Source organism: Stegodyphus dumicola, chromosome 2, assembly GCF_044657685.1.
Source record: "Stegodyphus dumicola isolate Sdum_Otavi_A_Nest chromosome 2, ASM4465768v1".
Taxonomy (NCBI): Eukaryota; Metazoa; Arthropoda; class Arachnida; order Araneae; family Eresidae; genus Stegodyphus; species Stegodyphus dumicola.
Genome location: NC_140769.1, coordinates 262046858 through 262061594, shown reverse-complemented (window position 1 = coordinate 262061594; position 14737 = coordinate 262046858). Strand labels below are relative to the sequence as shown.

At 33.7% G+C, this 14737-nt stretch overlaps 1 long non-coding RNA gene across 1 annotated transcript; it reads right to left on the bottom strand.

The window, feature by feature from the left end:
* Positions 1–50: 50 nt before the first annotated feature.
* Positions 51–11716, bottom strand: LOC118195935 (uncharacterized). Its single transcript, XR_004759343.2, has 4 exons — positions 11576–11716; positions 8315–8427; positions 3930–4038; positions 51–2058 (listed from the first exon to the last, which is right to left on the bottom strand). It is a non-coding gene; the product is annotated as an uncharacterized LOC118195935 (long non-coding RNA).
* Positions 11717–14737: the final 3021 nt, after the last annotated feature.

Here is a 14737-nt window from a genome sequence, read left to right as displayed (position 1 = left end):
AATGGTTGCGAAAATAAAGGATACTTAAAGACTTTCATGAGCACGATAAATGCTGAATATAATTAACATTTTATTATAATAACCAATCTAAAAGTACAGTAGTAAAATTTAAGACATATAAATAGCTCCCAAAATATTACATTTATTTCCCATTCCTACTGAAATGTTTATTCTAAAGGAATAAAAGAACCTTTTAAAAAATTGTCATAAAAAAGTACATTCTGAAAAAGAATCAAATGGTATCTCATAAGATCTAAAAGACCATTTTAATGAAAACAATACCCAAAAATACATTTGTAGTTACAATTTGGTACTTACGTTCTTACCGTAACTACTTTGTAGAAATCGCCAAAATTTCAGAATATGCCACAATCTGGCAACTATGTCCATTACCATTCTTCAGACAACCATGCTTATAACAGTCCTTTAGTTAAAACCACTATTATCATATTCGTTCTTTTTGTTGTATTCCAAGTTCCAATGCCCTTTATAAACAAATCGTGATATTTTTGGCCTTAAAACTAAATTTAAAATATGCGCTTGTAGAGTGTGCTAGTATAGAAGAAAACAGCGGTGAAATTTTTGTGGGAATATAGAATTTTGCCGCCAAATTTCTAAAGGGAACAACGAAAAGATGTGTTTGGCGTTTGGTAGATAGCTAGCTGAACCTTAGCTTTTCACAATTCTACAATTCTTTGATGTTTTTTTAACTGAAAACATATCGTTTTGTTATTGGGAAGGAGAAATAGAGAAAAACAAATTACGGAAAGATTTGGAGAAGAATATTAGTGTTCTATTTTTTAATACACCACGTAATTCTCATTTAGTAATTAAAATTGATATCTTAAATTGCTAATGTATGTTTATAAAGTTGGATTGCTTGATAAATATGGATCATTTGAGAATCTTTTCAAAAAAAGCTGCGAAATCCACCAAATTGCATTCATAATAACTTTTGCATTTTCCATAAAAAATGGCCAAATGGTGCCAAGATGCCTTAATATAAGTACATAAATTTCATCAGACAGTATATTTCAAAATTTTAAAGTAATACTAATTTATGCAAAATTATTGTCATTTTATATTAATGAGATATTTAAAAAGTAATTTTCCGGAAATTAAAAAAAAAACTTAGTTAATTATTCTTTAAACTTGTTATGCAAACTGTAAAATCAGACTTACATAGTTCTTCATTCCACTTGATTACCTTCCACTGTTACAATTCTGCTCTCTATGCGAAAGGTGTCAGTGCAAAAATATGTGCAAAAACGGATTGACAAGCAAGATGTAGTATTTATTGCTTGTCAATCCATTTCTGCGCATAGCATTGCTTCTTAATCAACACATTTTTGCCAGTGGTAATGTCTTTAATCTATTTCCATACACAGTATCGCTTGTCAATTCGTTTTTGCACATGTATTGTGTTCTAATCCATTTCCATACATAGTATTACTTGTCAATTCGTTTTTGCACATTTAATGTCTCTTAATCCATTTCCATACATAGTATGGTTTGTCAATCCGTTCTTGCACACGTATTGTCTCTTAATCCATTTCCATACATAGTATGGTTTGTCAATCCGTTCTTGCACACGTATTGTCTCTTAATCCATTTCCATACATAGTATTGCTTGTCAATTCGTTTTTGCACATGTATTGTCTTCTAATCCATTTCCATACATAGTATTGCTTGTCAATTCGTTTTTGCACATTTAATGTCTCTTAATCCATTTCCATACATAGTATGGTTTGTCAATCCGTTCTTGCACACGTATTGTCTCTTAATCCATTTCCATGCATAGCATGGTTTGTCAATCCGTTCTTGCACACTTATTGTCTCCTAATCCATTTCCATACATAGTATGGCTTGTCAATTCGTTTTTGCACATGTAATGTTTGTTAATCCATTTCCATACATAGTATGGCTTGTCAATTCGTTTTTGCACATGTAATGTTTGTTAATCCATTTCCATACATAGTATTGTATGGAAATGGTGCCAAGCTTCGTATTTCTTATCGATGGGTTTCCATGCACATTATTGCTTACCAATCAATGTCCCTGCAAACGAATTAGAAAATTATGTCTGATAAAAATTCCATTATAATACTACTTTATACATAAAAAAAAAGACTTTCTTAAAGTTCGTTAATTAACGTTAATTTAAATAAAGATATTTGAGTTAGCATTAACGTTTAAAAGCGAATATTTAGCAAAAATATTTATGATGTTTTCATTCAAAATTCTAATCTAGGATAAAAGCGAATTAAAAAATATATCTTAAAATGTTTTAACTGTAACTGTATGGCTTTCTACGGTGCATTAAATTAGCATGCTAAATCTTGCCAAATTTTAACTACTTCGTCTTTTGCCCCCCAAAATTAAAAATTAAATTAAATAACATTAGCGCGAGAATCTACGTTTAGCTTTTGTTTGTTTATTTTAATTGGTAAAGTGCACAAGAATTGTATCTCTAAACCTGACGCCTTCATGAAGAATTTTTTAATAGAAACTGGCTTATTTTTCTCTAACATAGATACTCCCACAAAAATACCTATGAAGCCAGTCCATTCGTCAGCATTGAAACCTGGATCGAACGATCAGTGTTCGACTGTTTCTGCCTCTGATAATCTAAATTTAGAGAGAAAGAAAGATCTTTGGCAGCTTAGGCGAGCAGTACAATTATCCTACGTTTTTCTAATGCAATGCTTAATTGCTGGCGAATTAAATTTTTATTCGTTCGGCGAGAAAGCATTTTAGATAGCAACTAGGTTTCTGAGTGTTTAATATTTAGGTATTCAAATATTGAAAAACTATTATATTAGCAGAGGAGGAAGTTTATTTTTGTTATTCTCCTTGTTGTGCGCTTTATTTTGAAGTACCTAAAATATTTTATTACTTCACTTGTTTATTGTGGTTATTATGAAGGACGAAAAGTCCCTAAACAGCTTAATGAGTTTACTCAGATTGTAAATTAAGTGCAATTAAGGTATAAACGTATAGTTTCAGAATTCAGAGAAAAGAGACAGTAATTATATAACAGCAATAATAATAATAATAATAGTGAGAACAAAAACAAAAAAAGTCTGAAAGGTTTCAGATTTTAACGAACGCCTAAAATGGTTTGTTAAGGTTTCTTACCCTTTCGATGAGCTCGCAGGCTACCAATCAGCTGTTGCATTCACTCCTGCTACCCATTTTCTTTATTGTTTTTAGCTGTATTATTAAGCATAATTTCCTTCACAAGTGCGCCATATATCGGATTTTGACGAAAGTTTTCCACCACCGCAAGTATCGTCTGCGCAAACAGTTCGCGTTGGCTTTAATCATATTTTGTGAAACGATTTTTGGCATTTAAAAGAAAGAGGCTTGCTTTAGAACGCCGTATTGTGAAACTTGTAAAAAAAATATTCTTATCATAAAGTACATGTGTCCGAAATGGAACTATCACACTACCAGATTATAATCATCATTTACTTCCAGTTCTGCCGCAAAAAGTCAGCTACAGAATGCCATCAATTCATGTGTATAGCTTTAGGTACTAATATTGTATCATTTGATACTGTGGAAGGTTTGGTGGCCGAAAGTTCAAAAACAACAAGGACTATGACATTCAAGAAGCAGTGCACTCTGGTGGGCCTATTGATGTTGATGAGGCCCGCCTGCAAGAAGTTGTGGAAGAAAATCAGTATGCAACTACTCGAGAACTTGCTAAGAAGTTAGACGTTAGCGCCATGTCCATTAGTCACTCTATGCTCGTTTATCGTGATTCAACGCAAATTCAGGACTGATATCTTATACGGAGTTAAGGTCCCTTTTGGACTAACAATAATAAAAATAATAATAAAAAGAGTTTTCATAAGATCGTACATAAGAACAAACTACATATTGATCCACAGTTTAATGCACGCAGCTGTAAATAACTTACTTACCTCTTTATTTCGCTTGATTGGCTTTCACTCTTGTAAATTTCAATCTCAGTTGAAAGGCATAGGCATACATGGTGTTGTCTGTTAATTCATTCACAAAAAACTGACGTTCCTGTTAATAAATTAAAAAGTAGACTTAGATCAGAAGAGACGGTTTACCAATTTATACGTACAGTTCAGTTAAGGTTTAAATTAAGGAATAAGTAAAGTAACTGAAGTGCAATTTAAATATTCCTTATCAAATAACAATAATGCATGCCATCTTCCATTAAAAATGCTTTATTTAATGTACGAAAAAGATGCATGCTCATTTTCAAGGAGTTTTTGCAGAATATACAGACGGTGTTTACACATTTTCAGAGCTATTTTATTTAAAAAATAACTTGGAGTAAAAATTTTGGCAACAGCATATGCGCCCGCAAGGAAACTAACTACTATCACGAAACTTAACATGATAAAGGACTACACAAGCCGAAACAGGGCCTGGCATCGAATCAAGTAGGTAACCTATGACTCCCTGCGCGAGATTTAATCTTTGCAAATGGGCAGTTAATTCACCAATACTCCGAGCAGTTGCCTTCCAAACGTGTCCCAAACATGTTGTAGTGGCGAGATGTCTGGTGACTTGGTAGGCCACGGAAGTGCTTCATATCCTTGAAGACATTGTTGAGAGAGTTGCGCAGTAGGTGGACGAGCGTTGGCTTGCTGATAAATGGTGGCACCTGGGCGGCTTGATAGCATACGCAGTACAATCGGCGTTAAAATGTCGTCCACGTAACTGCGAGCCGTCATATCGCCTTGAAGGACGACTATAGGTGATCGTGTGTCCTAACAAATTGCTCCCACACTATCACACCTTTGCAATCGCCGTATGCCCTCGACAACAAATGCCGTGTCGGCCCACTGGTCTGGCCGCCTCCACCGCGTGTGCGTTGGTCATAAGTATTGAAACTGACTCAGGATTCATCGCTGAAGATCACACCCCTCCGGTCGGTTTCACTCCCGGTTGTTCGACATTGCCTATGATGTGGGATCAGATGTAGGCGTCTTAATGGATGTTGGCGGCTTCGGCCGGTCGTCTCCGAATGGTTTCCCTTGATACCACCAGATACCTTGAAGGTGGTAAATGGCGTCGAATAGATGCTAGCGGCGTTGTTAATGCGAAAGTGGCTGCTCTTATGATTTCGCGATCCTCTTGCTCATTTGTGTTCCTGGGACACTCTGACCCTCCGCAACTGTAGACTAGACATTCCGTGATCCATTGTCGCCAACACCGAGCAACTACCATATCACTCCGACCGACCGAAGTGGCAGCCGATACGCCTGTTCGACAAACCTGCTTCTCTGAGGCCTACTATACATCCCTCCTCGAAATCCGACAACTCTTCGTACTGCCGTCGATTACGCCTCAGAGGTATCTCTAGTCACAGCACCGTCCAGCTAAGTCTACAGATTCGTTTGAATAGCCTTGCGGGACGAGAAACAATGCTTTTAAACTCTTCCAGCTGCACAACTCATATGCGGATACCGCACTTACCCTTGTCTCATTGGCGTCCAAATGCATATCTCTTACCAGACTACATTCTTGCCGAGTTTCGCAATTGTGTTTCGATTTCTTCTGGGCGCTTTTTTTTATTAATATTACTAAGTGCAAAAGCAGGAGCATTATTAATCGGAAAGCGAAAAACAGTCAGTCATTACTTCTTACATGCAAAGAAGACTTCAAACGAATATTCGAAAAAAGAAGGTACTGTTTCGAATATTTCTAAAGTTAGGCCGTTGGTAACAAGAGCAAATCCACCGACTCAGAAATAAATTGCAAAGTCTTTAAATACATTTGCAGAAATAAAGAAATAATAAACCATGATCTAGAATTTAAAAAAGCTAAAATACAGAATGTTCACTAGCTTTTACCGAGGCACGGGGCTTAACGCTGAATAGTTGGTAGTATCCTGTGCGAAAATTATTTAGCAGGAGATAAAATGGAAAAACATTGTAATTCTTGATGAGGCATGCATTTACTTTATAGTGGGGGAAACGAAGAAAGAAACATGTTCAAACCTGGTTTCGTCAATGCAAAAAAGGTTTCAGTAAGGCGTTTATTATTGTCCCAGGACTCTCTTCCAGTGGGAAATTAAAAATAAAAAGAGTGGACAAAAATGTTAAAATCAACGTAACATACTATAAGGAGAAAGTTACATCCGATCTGATATTTACTGAAGAAATGCCATTTTCTTTTTAATCCCAACGAATTTTAAAGAGGAAAACTTCATAAAGACAAAAAAACAGATCATAGTTAGAAAAGTACCACGGCATCTCTTGAAAAAATAAAGACTGCAATAGATATTGCATATATGCCTTTTCAACGTATTTCTCCGAAGTCTCCTGACGTTTTAAGTATGAAATATTGTATTTTTGATCTTTTGAAAACAACTCTTTCTAAGCGCAAACCTACCACTATTGAAGTATTCTGGAAAGTGAAGGAAGAGGAATGGAAATCATTACCCCTGGAAATTTTACCAAAAGCCCTTGTATCATGGAAATGACGATGTACAGTCCAGGGAAAAAAAAATCAGATCGTACATTTAAGGAATAGTCTTTACATTTTAAACATTACTTAAAATGGCCTCGAAATGTTTCTAAAAATGTGTAAGCACCCTCTGTAAAGGAAGAGCGTTTTCAAAGAATGTATGAAAAAAATGGGAAAATGTAGAGCATGCTCCCAAAATAAGATTTTATCTTATGAGGCATTTCTCCCACCTTCTTAGCAAGCCTTCGTGGTGTAATGGTCAGCACACTCGGCGCGTATTTGAGAGGCCGAGGTTCAAGTCCCGGCCACGGCATTGCTGCTTTTTTCATGTCTCCTGCTCCGAAATAACCTAATGTCTCTACAGTGGCGCCCGAACTAAAAATGTGGTGGATGATGATACTCCACCACCAGGGTTTGGCGATTGGGTCCGCTAATCCCCAGTCGCCCTTTAAAAGGGGGAGCATATAGGGTATTTCTTCCGCCTTCTTAGCAAGCCTTCGTGGTGTAATGGTGAGCATGCTCGGCGCATATTCGAGAAGTCCAAGGTTCGAGTCTCGGTGAGAGCATTGCTTCTTTTTCATGTCTCCTGCTTCGAAATAACCTAACGTTTCTACAATCTTATTGGCCTAAAAATTCTATATATTTGTACTAGTAATATATTCCCTTATTCAAGTATAATAAGTACCAGACGAGCATACCATAAACAAAATTTAATATGCACTGATGCATTTTAGAAGATGTAAAAGAACTGTGAAATATTCCAAAAAAGACAATAATCTGTATGCCTTAAATGAACTATACTAGCAAGAGTAAAGCTCAAAATTAATGCTGCATTAAAAACCTGTAAACATATTACGGATTTCTGTATTTTCAGATATTGTCCTTAACAGTGACTGAATTCAAGTAAATAAGGTTTGAATGAATTTCTTTAAAATCCTGTAGCAGTTTCTGTAACATAATCCTGTATTTATCATGTTATTCATATTAAATGGCATACACACTCTTCAACACAATTCGAGTGAATCATTTTAAATAAAACCATACAAATTGATATTACTTCAACAAAGCGAATTGTGTACAGTTTTCATAAAAATATTCTTTCAATCCATTTTTTAAAAATTAAATTGAATTTTAAAATTATTTTATTGACAAATACTTTGATTCGACATTTTTACATGTACGCGGGATTCCCTTTGCACACGGTTTCGAAATAACACAGTGCAAAACAACAACAATAATGATAATAATAATGTGCAAAACAACAACAATAATGATAATAATAAGAATAACATTGTAACAATGTCTAACAATAATACTACTCATTTTTGGAATTTCTACATTGTTGCACATACTGTTTCAGAGAGCATATTTGTATTGGATTTGGTATAAAATCTTTCTACGAGGACAGTATTTTTTTTTTTTTTTTTTTTTTTTTTTTAGAGTTTATCTGAGATATAAGGCACTGTTATTACATGACAAAAACACAAGTCATATTATATTATTATTACATGACAAAAATGAAAGAAAAAATTGGCATTATAGAACAGTAATTCGTTTGTATTTTCAAGCATATTGTATTATTACTGATAAAGTAAATCAGTTACACATTATGAACTGTATATCATTTTTAAAAGTATATTCAAGTTTATAAAAGTGTGATATATTGACCCAATTTGGTATGATAGAAAATTCTTTGAAAAATGTTAGCTCTCACATCGAGTTACCAGAAAGACAGCATATAAATTTATAAGTAATGGATTTCTAGTGTATCTCAGTGACTTATTGAATTGGCTCATCAAATTATTCACTTATGTCCGAAACAGTGTTTGCTGCATATTTTGAAAAAGAATTGCCTTACTTGTTTTTTTTTATTTCGCTTGATTGACTTCCACTCTTGTAAATTCCACTTGCACAATTAGGCGTGCCACAATATTCCACAGAACTGAATGCTTCATGTCCACACGCGTACCGCTGTAGAAGAAAAGCAGAAAATAGAAACCACAAAAATAAAATATTTGTACAAAATTTTTAAAAAATCTGAAAGGTTTCACATTTTAAATTACGTCCAAAGGCGCGTTTTTTTAACGTTTGGAGTGTTACTTTTATTTATTAAACATCATGTTCTTTGCACTTAAACCATAAAATTCTGTTCAGTAGCAATGTCGCAAAATTATTTTAAAATGAGCCTATCTTTAGAATTTCCGATACAGAGTTCCGCGCGCTGGAGACAAAAACCGTAGAGTGTTGCCATTGCTAGTTTTGAAATCGTTGAGTTTGTTACTCAAAAATTCGTTAACGTTTTACAAAATATGAAATCGATAATAAAGCAAACTCCAAATTTGAAATCTGGTCTTCCACATACTCGTATTCGTAGGAAGATTACGTCATTCAAAATTCGGTGGCTCTATGGACCGTTGTTTAATCACAATGCGAGAAATATACATACATTTATGCAAATTTTTCATTATTTAATTTCTTCAAATATAATGCAGGACTCTAAAATTTGGTGGCAACAGTTTGAAAAGTGATTCAACGCAAAATCGCAGAACGAAAACAATAGTTCTTCAAGGACAAAGCCTCTTTGGACTAAAAATTTAAGAGGATTTTCTCATTGCTTATATATAGGGAAACAGGGTGTTTACAAGTTTTTAGAATAATTTCGTGGCCGTTTAGAATGCAAAGCGTATTCTCTAAATGCTCCATCTCATAGCCTCTTTTCTGGACTATCAGTCAACATCCTGATTTCTATGTAGAAGGGCTTTTCTTAAACTTTCCAGGAGTATTGAATTCCATTCCTTTTCCTTATTCCATTCCTGTCCTTTATTCCTTCCTCTTCCTTTCCATATTAGATTTTTCTATGACGCATACAGAAAAAATAATACTTCCATGTAAGTAAATAGCTCAACGGGATAATTTTTTAGAAGAGCTAATAATTTGGTACTGGCAATTTTGCGTTGTCCACTATAAAACGGCGTTTCACTTTTCAAATTCTTACCACCAAATGTTAGAGCCCTGTATTATATTTAAAGGAATTAAATAATAAAGAATCTGCGTGAATGTATGGGATGTAAAAGCAACGTTACCTAGAGATATCGAATTCTGAATAGCTTAGTCCTCCACTCGAATATGGGCAAGTGGAAACCGTAAATTGGAATTCTGAATTTGTTTTATGACCTATTTCATATTTTGTAAGGCTTTAACGAATTCTTGATTAACAAACTCAACGATTTCAAAGCGTTCCATTAACATGGCGTGTATCTTCCAAAGCACGGTTATTTTATGCGCGAGTTTTTTTTTTTTTTTTTTTTTTTTTTTTGATATTGCTCTTGAATTGAATTTTATGGTTTAAGTGCGAAGAACATGATATTTAATAAGTAAAGGTAACACACACAAAATGTTAAAAAAGTCCCTTTGGGCGTAATATAAAATCTGAAAGTTAAAAAGAGGGATTACTTTCAGATTTCTTCTTATTATTATTGAAAAATAGGCTGTGGCGTAGAATTGAGTGCCCCTACGATTAACAAATTTTGTTCAATTTTGGCTATGAAATCCTATTTCTGGTTAGCGTGATAGTTTTAACTTTGTTTTAGCTTCCTGATTTTTTTTTTTTTTTTTTTTTTTTTTTTTTTTTTGTGAAAATAAATCGATATGTATAGCACAAAGGTAGTGCGCAATGCCTAGTTTGTGCAATTCTCTGATATATATATTTTTTTTTCAAGTTAAAATAGATCGATGGGCACATGGATACCGAGTTTGAGCAGTTATTTGACTTCTTATTTTGGTTTTGTGTAGCGGCCATCTTGAAATTATCCCTTCCTTCTTGGCGTTAAAAAAGAATCGCCAAACAAACAAGGGGCACCCAAATGTAAACACTTACCGAAACAATTTTTTTAATGGCCGGGCGCTTTGTTTAATATTAATTAACCTTGTGACTCTACAAGGACTGGAAGTGGTTGGTGGCCATTTCGTAATGGATGTACCTAACAGGTGATACCGTTGCCTCCTGGGACATTTACAACCATGTCACCTCCGCGAATCCGCGCCCATCGCAAAGGCAGTCAAAATCGCTAACACTAATTGGCTGGGCAGCTTATTGGAAAACGCTCAAGTGGGAAAAACTGATCGTATTTAGCTGATACATGGGAAAAATCCCGAAAATCCAATGTCATTTGTTTCTTTTTGAGTTTGGGACAAACAAGCATTGTTTCAAGGTTTAATCCTCTCGCTACTGATGCAACTGATTATTATTATTTACATGTTTCGCCGTAAAGGACTAACAGGAGGGAGAGACTAACAGGCTTCGCGGGATTCGAAATTGGGACCGAACTACCAGTGTTCAAGGACTTAACCGTTCACCCACTTGGTGGGCCTGACGCAACTGATAAGCAAGAAATACTGGTAGATATAATTCATAAGAAGAAAGCTTTCGCGAGATATCTGGGCACGGGGAGCTTCCGGAAATCTCTTAATAATTATTTCTGTCAATCACTAGGAATGCAAACAAAGATAAAATTTAAAATGAACTATTTTTAAAATGAGAAACAAACAGAAATATGTAATCAAAACTAAACTAGCAAATTAAATTTTCTGTATTAATTTCTAACGAAAGCAGAAAAACAACAATTTATTTATTCCTAAATATTAGCTAAAACTTCAAAAAGCGAAAATATACATATACTGCGCATTGGCTAAAAAATATTATTTAAATTTTTATTTTCAAGCCAAGAATTATATGAAAAAAAAAGTATACCAATTTCAGAGAATCACACAGTTCAAAACATACACTATTAGTTTTGCTGATTTTTTTTAAATTTACGCATACTAGGATTAATTCGGAAACGAATTATTAATCTTTTAAAACAAAATTAATCTTGATTAATTCAAAAAACAAATCTCCAAGATATAATTATAACCTCAAGAAATTTTTTTGTACTTTTACTTAAGGGACACTAAAAATTATTTTCATTAATAAGTAATTAACTATAAAATACACATTACTTCAATTTTTCAGTTTTTAACATTTTTAAATCAACTTTTAGTGTTTCATTAAAATTTGGCACACATAACTAAGCTTTTAAACTTTCAATTTTCAATTCTAGATATCTAAAATCGTGCTTACTGAATGGTGAAGCCAAAACGTATAGTCCAAAAAAATTTCGAGACGAAAATATTTTCTCATTGCAGAATCGAACGATATCTTTCAAAATGCGAAATAAAACACGTAGTGAACAAACTAGGTTTGAGAAATATCATGATCTGCTTCCCGATTATAAAACTTTCATCTTCGAAACGGAAAGTTTCCGTTTGTTCTCTTCACGCTTTCCCATTGGCTAATCTTAATAAAAGAGAAACGAACCCTCCAATAGTTAAGTTGTAAAAGGGAACTTACCAGGAAGTTATCAGAGTAACGGTTTTTGCTAAGTTGGAAGATAACGAGGTGGAAACTGTAACCGATAATGCGCTATCATATCGCTTGAAAGTAGACAATGCAACGTCAGACTGATAAATAAATTCTACAATTCTTTAATGGTAAGAGATTAGTCATATACCTTCATTTTATAACGGTCAAAATTCAAAAACAGCATGCAAAAATAACGCAGTTTTTCACATACGAATATCTTCATTTTACAGTACTGAGGAAGATTCCCATCGCGAAAAAAAAAAAAAAAAATAATAATAATAATAATAATAATAATAAATAATTAATTTAAATATATAACTGAACAAAAATAAAATCTGAAAGATTTCAAACCGAGTTAGTTAAGCAAAAATTCATTAAAATGTTAAAAAATATGAAATAAATAACAAAACAAAAAAATACGAAATTCGGGCTTCCACGCGTACATAGGTGGAGTTCCACGCGTACATAGATATACGTTATTTAAAATTGGATGGCTGTAAGAACTGTCGCCTTTTTCTTAGTGCAAGAATCAGATATACATAAATGCAGATTTCTAGTCCAAAGGGACAACTTGCCCTGAAGGACTATTAATTTCCTTGTGGCATTTTGTGTCGAAACCTTTAAAAGGCTTTATCACTTTTCAAATCGTTGCCACCAAATATTATCGATCTGTATTATATTTGAAGAAATTAAATAATGAAGAATCTGCATAAATGTATGTATCTTTCTCGCATTGTGATAAAACAATGGTACCTAGAGCCATCGAATTTTGAATGACGTAATCCTCCTGCGAATATGGGCATCTGGAAGCCCAAATTTGAAATTTGGACTTTGTTTTATTATCGATTTCATATTCTGTGAAACTTTAACGAATTTTTGATTAACAACAAACTCGAGGATTTCAAAGTCAACCATGGCAACGTTGTACAGAGAAAACATTTTTATCTCCAGCGCTGAAGACTGTATCGGAAATTCTAAAGATGTGCTCAATTTAAAACTATTTTACGATATTTGCTCTTGAACTGAATTTTATGTTTTAAGTGCGAAGAACGCGATATTTAATAAATAAAGGTAACAGACAGAACGCCCCTTTGGACGTAATTGAAAATCTGAAACCTTTAAGTTTTTTTTTTTTTTTTTTTTTTTTTTTAGGTCAGGTTTTCAATTAAGTTGCATTTATTACGATTTCGTGAGCCTTTTCTTCAAGGCAAAATTACATTTCTAGAATCAATTTTGGAATCGAAATATGTATTACGAGTTGGATAACTATCTACTAGAAGAAATTTCTTTTATATTCACAAATTCAGAATTAATATATATGCATGTGCAGAGTTTATGAAACTAGATCCTTTAGAAGTTCATTCGATGTGTGTTCGATTTCCAGCGAAAGGGTTAACTGGTACCTCTTTTTATAGTTTTTTCCGAGTGTAACGCAAATACAAGTTAATTTCCCAATGATATATCCCACCATGAAAGCATGCTTTGGCTGCGAAACGATTTCAAAGCGAGCGGTAACAACACTGTACGGGTAAAAAAAAATATATATATATCTCCAGCGCACGAGACTGTGTATCGGAAATTCTAATGATATGCTCAATTTAAAATTATTTTGCGATATTGTTATTGAACTGAATTTTTTGGTTTAAGTGCGAAGAACTTGATATTAATAAATTAAGGTAACACACAAAATGTTAAAAAAACGCCTATTTGGACGTAATTTAAAACCTGAAACCTTTCAGATTTTTTTAATAGTATTTTCTTCTTAGAAATAATTGTTATTTTATAGCTATATTCTTAAAACGAATAATTAATATTTTATTACAAATAAACTTAAATCACAAGAAAAGTATAACAAAAAGTATGCAGTTTTATTAATTATTTAGTTTCTTTAAAAATAATACAGGGCGATAATATTTGCTGGCAACAATATACGCAAAGTAATACGCCGTTTATAGTAAACAGACGCAAAATCCCATTTCGAGAATAACAGCCCTTGAATGCAAAATATCGTTCCGAAACAATCCCGATTTTTCGAGACTAAAATATCCCATCGTTCATAGTGATTGGAACGCAAAATGCCGTTTCGCGAATAATAAGCCCAGCCATTTTGAATTTGGGATCCGCATTCTTGTACTAGATCTGATTATGAGTGCGAATGATAGGACAAAGCCAGGCGGAGATGCTTCACCCTCGGGCAAGCTTGATTGGAGTAGGTTTACTCCGGATAATTTGGCAATTGGATGTTTGGACTCGGATAATTGGAAGTATTTCAATATTAAAATTATTATGCAAGTGATTTCATTCTTTTCTCTTCTAACACTCTTATAGCATTTTCAAATTTTGATGAAAAAAAACTTGAGATACATTTTCGGATTCTAATGGAAGAATTTCACACGTTTTTTACTTCATTGTACGAAGTAAAAAGGAAGTATTGTAATCGCGAAAGGTTTCAGGCAGCATATTTCAACGAAAATATCCATTTTGACCGCTATCGAATGCAATTTAACGATGTTTTTGAGTGATATATGTACGTACGGACAGAATAAAATACTCGTGTCCTCCAAAAAAAAATGATAAAACTGCTTTCAAATTAATTCTGAAGAGAATTTTTCATGGCGTCTGTACGAACGTATGTACGTACGTACGTACGTATCTCGCATAAGTCGAAAACGAATAGCCTCAGAACGTTGAAATTTTGTATATAGGACCGCTATAAAACGTAGATGTGCACCTGGTATTTTGGTTGCAATCGGCCGCATCAAACGTGTATAAATACTATATTTATATATATATCCACTCTGTTACTCGGCACAGTGATCTCAGTTTCTGTACTCTTATATGTTTGTAAATTGTATATTTTTTGCTTTAAAAATATTTGAA